The sequence below is a fragment of the Rhincodon typus genome, chromosome 8, assembly GCF_021869965.1.
Source record: "Rhincodon typus isolate 14 chromosome 8, sRhiTyp1.1, whole genome shotgun sequence".
NCBI classification, from domain to species: domain Eukaryota; kingdom Metazoa; phylum Chordata; class Chondrichthyes; order Orectolobiformes; family Rhincodontidae; genus Rhincodon; species Rhincodon typus.
In genome coordinates this window covers 66861329-66867420 of record NC_063339.1, presented here as the reverse complement: position 1 = coordinate 66867420, position 6092 = coordinate 66861329, and the positions used below count along the sequence as shown (strand labels likewise).

The following is a 6092-nucleotide window of genomic DNA, read 5'->3' as shown; positions in this document are numbered from 1 at the left end:
CAGCTTTCCTGCTCCTCTGATGCTGCTTGGCCTGCTGTGTTCACCCAGCTCTACACCCTGTATCTTAGAGAAGTAGCTGATTTTTTTGAAATTTGTCATAATTTTAATACATTATTTCAATTCAGCTGTACTAAACTAAAGACAAACTACCCACTTGTTTTTTTTTTTTTAAATCTTTCAACTAAGATATTTAAGCAATAAGCACGACTCCCACCTATTCTCAAAAAGAAGAGATTTTTTAAGATCACAGAACAGCATATTCTAGGAGAGAAATTTGGTGATTAGAAGTGGATAAAGAGTTTATGCCTTTCAACTGAATTACTTACATTCATTCCTCTCAACACTGTTTATGGTTCATTAGTACTGTTTAAGCACTTAACATGTTGTTCAAAAAGTGCTTAGAACCTGTTGTACAATTTCTCTACATTTCTGATAGAGTAAGACTGTTAAAGCCAGTAGTAGGCTAATATACCAACAATGCTCACCAGTTACCATCCTATCTCATTTTTCACACCAAGACAAAATTAGCTGGCCTGACTGCCAAGCTTCCCACTTCAAACTCACAGAATATATATACAACTGATCAGAATCTTGCATTTTCTAATACCACAAATAAGTTTTAAATTAAAAGTACAATGCCATTTATTTCTAATCACACTAAAATAAAATACATCAGTTGCAATTCCTCTCAACGCTGACATAAAACCAAGGATTTTCTGCTGATTTTATTAAATATAGGTTTGTCAGATACATGGCTGAATATATTGTGTCAGACTATTAATACATTTGTAGATGGTCATGTAAATTTCTACTCTATTGGAGAAATATACCAAGTGAGTAATACTGCAGCAAATCAAATCAGCTGTTAGCAAGCCTCAAAAGGGCTGGCAGTATATCAATCACAGTTTTTCTACATGCTAAAAGAAATGGGAATAAGTTAGGCATTGCCAAGTGCATTATTTCTTAAATCTAGAATCTGTCAGGCAAATTTCCTGCAGTGGAGCATTTTACTAAAGTTGTAGCATAAACATGAGCCTACAGCTGTTAATGAATTATGTTGAACTTAGCTGCGACGTCAGAGGATTAAGAGCAAAAATAAGAGTTGTAACTATACAATTGCCATCATTTAATTGAATTACTTTTAAAAGTGAAAATAATATTTCATTAAGAATTTACACATTTTGATAAATTGACAAGATCCACACATCTTTTCAAAAACTAAATACAGTTGAGTCTGTACAAGAACTACACAGTATGCAATGAAGTTGATATATGCACAACTTCATAGAAATTTAACAGAGTAACTGGATATCTCTAACCAGACATGACTGCTATTATCAAAACAGAATTAGATCACAGGTAGTTACTCCAATGATTCTGTGCCTTTAAGAGAGGTGTTCTGTCTTGTTTCTCTTGGAGAGGTTTTGTCACTTTGGTGCAGAAATTTCTTCTCTCAGCAGGCAGTTTGTAAATAGCTTGGGTTTCTCCCTGGGGTGTAAAAAAAGTCATGAGTGGGCACAACCAGGCTCTCACAAACCCAGAGAACTTCGGTTTTGCTTTCAGTTGTTTCTTTTTTTTTTAAAGAGTTATGTTAACCGCTGGAGGTGATAGCTAGAGTTCTCTCTGCTGCTAGATTGAGAGCTTTGACAGAGTTTTCCTTTTAGAAATCAGAAGGGACAGATTTTTTTCTTTCACCATTTCTTTCTACTGGATTGGACAGGAGAGAGACAGCACATGAGAATGACAACTGTTTTGCTGCACTACATTCTGCCAAAGAATGCGTCTATGGGATGCTGTCTGTATTAAACAGTTGATGATTAGAGGTTAAATAATGCATTGTCTTGTTAATTATGTCAAAAAGAGTGAAGTTAAACTATGCTTCATTTTGTTACATTTTAATTGCATTGCAAGAATGAAGTGTGTTTTAATTATACTGTAGTGGTGGACAAGTTGAATCATGTAGAACACATCACCTTACACTTGCCTTTAAAATAAAATAAAAAAGTTAGCCTCGACCCTACATCCATAATATATTTTGGGTGAGGCTGGTCTGGTCTCTAACATTATCAGTAATGTTCTTTTGGAACCAAAAATAATTGCTGATTCCAGAAACAAACCAAAGTTAATTGCAAGTGAGGAGAAAACCATTTTGCAAATTAAGGTTATAACAGAGCCAAAAGTTTCAATGGCTGAAAACTCCAGTAATTATTATTTTTGACAGATTTCTTCCTGGTAGACACTTATTGCTTTTTCTTTTGCCATTAATCTCTGCCCTTCTCTGTAACATCTTTGGCAGCCTTCATTTCACGCAATCCAAAACTTTGTAGTGTGCTTATCAAAAGTAACACAACCCTGGAAGACGAGGGAGGAAAATTCTGTCAGTCAGTTCCAGTTATCTTAAGTCATTCAGAAAGTAGGTGACCACAAAGAAATGAAATATTACATGGCCTGCTTCAGAGCCAAAATGACAGACAGCTCCTAATGCTGATAAGAAATAAAAATTGAAGTTACAATAACACATTCTTCATTAAAACTGAATCTGCCACATTTCATTTAATTTAAAATGTACCAAATATAAACTGGATGCAAATACTCAGTATATACTCCCATGCAAAGTGCAGCTGAGGTAACAGCATTGTAAGCAAATCTACTTACCCTGGCCAGATCCTATAACTTGTCTCTTTGCTGTTCCAATGATACATACATTGCTTATTTAACTAAACATTCACCTCTTAAGACTGGCTGCGTCTCTATCAGAGATAATTATTTTTTATTTTACAAACCAGTTAAAAACTTGGATACTTGAGGGATCATGTTAGTGAGAACACTAAACAGTGATAAGCTCTCATCCTTCCTTCAATAGTACAACTGAGATCAAGAACTCATGGTCTTACGGTCCAGTTGCTCTTCATTTTTATTTTTGCACATGGCATAGATGAATCATAACCGCAACCATCTTGCACCTGTTTAAAAGGTGGGCACGTACTTTGCTTTCTTTTGAATCTAATTTCTTTCTGATATTTGCAGTTTCATATTCCCAGAAACATCATAGTTATTACTTAGGACTGGGCACTCTTATCTGGCACTTCCTAAGTCTGAGTGTTAAGAAGCCAATTACAGCAGCCCATTAATACAACAGCAAATTCCAGAACAAGGAAATGTTTGAACATGTGATATCTGTGGTCTGTTGACTTGAAAAAAAAAACTTACCACCAGATAAATCCTCTTACTATAAAATAAAGTGCATTTTCTTGAAAAGTGAGGCAGGCTATACTTAGAGTACTTCACGAGCTGTAATGCACATTAGGACATCCAATGTGTATGAATGGTGTTACGCAAGTGCAAGCGCTCTCTTTGATAAGATATTGGCATGAAAACTGAATGGATGGTGAAGCAACAAACATCTTGAAACAGTGTTACATTTATGTATTGCTTTATATAAACATTCTTTTGGTCCAATACACAAAATTCTTGAACGCAACTTGGTTTTATCTGTACATGTTGAGTTCTACTTACACAGTTGCATAAAGACAAAACAGGATATTAGTTAAAGGAAATGGAATCTGTGTTTCAGTGCACTTGTAATAAAAACTCTGTTCATGCACTTATATCCAGCCCATCCAAGTAAGCTAAAAGCTAGATTCCATTGACTGTGTAAAATCCTTTATCTTGGATTTACTCCAGTTGTTGAGAAATTTTGGAGCCACCTTAAGTATTATTTTCTGCTTGAGGGCAAGAAAAATACTGGATCTAACTCTTAAAACTGAACCAAAAAGAAAATTCGGCAGGACCATGGGAATCGAGCAGGGGAGTGGGGCTAAATGGATAATTCATTAAAAAAGCCAACACAAAGGCCTTCTGTGCTGTGTGATTCTTCGATAGCTAATTAATGCAGTTGTCTCATGAAACCTATTATATCTTTAGAACTGCATCATTCCTTACCTTTGTCTCATAACTTAGTCGGCCAAGTCATCAATTCATTGTCCTAGAACCTGGCACCTCTCTCTCCTTCCCCGCACTCCTCCTCTCGCACAACCCCACAACCTCACCACCACTTTCACCTATTTTTTCCCCCAAAGAGAAAAGAGGTAGATAAAACTTCCAACATGAACAATACAGCAATGGGTAATTTCAGATTTAACTTATTTCTATGAAGTAGTAATAGTAGCAAGCCACCCTTGCTCTCTGCTGTCATCTGAAAGCCTAGTCAAGACAGCAATTTCTGTACTTCTTCAGATTTACTGATATCTTCTCTTTCATCAAGAAAGTGAGGCTTATTTCATCACTATTTTGCAATTTAAACCTGAAAATATTTAAAGTCAGAAACAAATAAGATAGCAATTGAAAAAAGGTCATTGCAAGAAGGTTAAACTGCAAATCACTGGAAATCTTTCAGGCATGCCTCAAAACTCAATTTTGAAAACAGTTGAACTCAACACCTGGAAATCTTATTGACTTACTGTAAAAAAAAAGTGAGTAAAATACATTAAGGGGTGATGTGGATGAACTAAAGAATGTCTGGCTTCAGGGAGAGCCGTCATGTTATATGAACATTCCTCTGTCAAAATTCTACTTTAAAGAATGCACAAGATATCCAGACCTTTGTCTACAGTTCCATGTGATTTACAACCTAATAAAAAGGCAGCTTTGTTGACCAACATGAGAAATTTGTTCACTTTATGGTTGTAAATATAACTGAAATAATTATTAACAAGGAAAAATACTGGCTTTCACATGGATCTCTGCATGATCAAGATATCCTGAACTATCAGATTAAATGCTTTTAAAGTGTAGGAACCATGATAATGTACAAACTGTACAAGACAAAGCACCCTAATCAGCTATGAGAGAACAATCATCTAATCTGTTTAATGATAGCGTTTCAGGCAGGAGCTTCTGTGACACAGTTGGTAGCATCCTTGCCTCTGACCCAGATGATCTGGGCTCAAACACAACTCCAGGACTTGATGGCCAAAGATGTGGTAACGTACGATTCTTGTGGTGCAGAGGTAGTGCCAGAAGGCCTGTGTTCCTAAGACCACATAAAATAGGAACAGGAGTAGGCCATTCAGCCCCTTGAACGTGCTCCACCATTGATCATTACTGATTCAAGTCCTCACATCCACTTTCCTGCATTTTCCTCCCACAACCCCCAATTCCCCTGTTGATTAAAAAAGTGACTTTCTGAGTCTTAAATTCAAGTCCCACCTGCTCTGGAAGTTGCAAAACCTGTCCAAGCAGATTGCTTAAAAATAATGACAGATTCACAAGTTTTCGGGGTTCTTTTGGCAAGGCGGTAACGTTCCTACCTCTAGTCCGGAAAGTCCAGGTTCACATTCTATCTGGCCCATAGGTTTGTCCTAAAATGTTCAAGCTGTCTATGATGGAAAAGTTCCAACTGTCCCTACTATTCCAAACAAATTTGGGATCTGGAAGCACAGTGAGTGTCTACCTCTGGGCTAAAGGGCCTGGGCTCAAGTCCCACCTGCCGCAGAGGTGTCTCACAACATGCCTGAGCAGGTTGATTAAAATATCCATTGTCTGAGAGATAAATACTTGTCACATCACAGGGGAGAACATTCTCCATCTTCAAAATAGTGCCAGGCTCTCTTTCCTCACTTGATAATAAAATACATAAAAGAAACAGGAGGAGTAGACTATATGGCCCGTTTGAGCCATTGTCCCATTTGAAAAGATTGTGGCTAAATATCAATCTCAACTTCACTTTGCAGCATGATACCCATAACTAAATTCCCTCAGATTCCAAATGATCTCAAGCAGACCCAGTACTTACACAACTTCTGGATCAAGAATTAGTTTAATCTCAGTCCATTGCCATATGGTTTACCCCTTTATTTTGAGGCTCTGGCCCCTGTTTCTTGATTCTCTCATCAGGGAAAATTATCTTGTCTGAAACTGTGGCAAGACCTGAATAACATTCAAGCTTGGGCTGAAACATGATAAAATTTATGTTTCAAAAAAAAAAAAAAAAAAAAAGTGTCAGGCAATGACCATCTTGCCTTGATATTGAGGGCCATTACCAACACTCAATTTCCCCACTATCAACATCCGGGGGTGATAATTGATCAAAA

At 36.9% G+C, this 6092-nt stretch overlaps 1 protein-coding gene across 1 annotated transcript in view; it reads right to left on the bottom strand.

Moving 5' to 3' along the window:
* The window catches only part of LOC109930456 (cysteine-rich motor neuron 1 protein-like), a 295898-nt gene that overhangs the window by 207427 nt on the left and 82379 nt on the right, over nucleotides 1-6092 (bottom strand). The gene's annotated exons all lie outside the window — the stretch shown is intronic.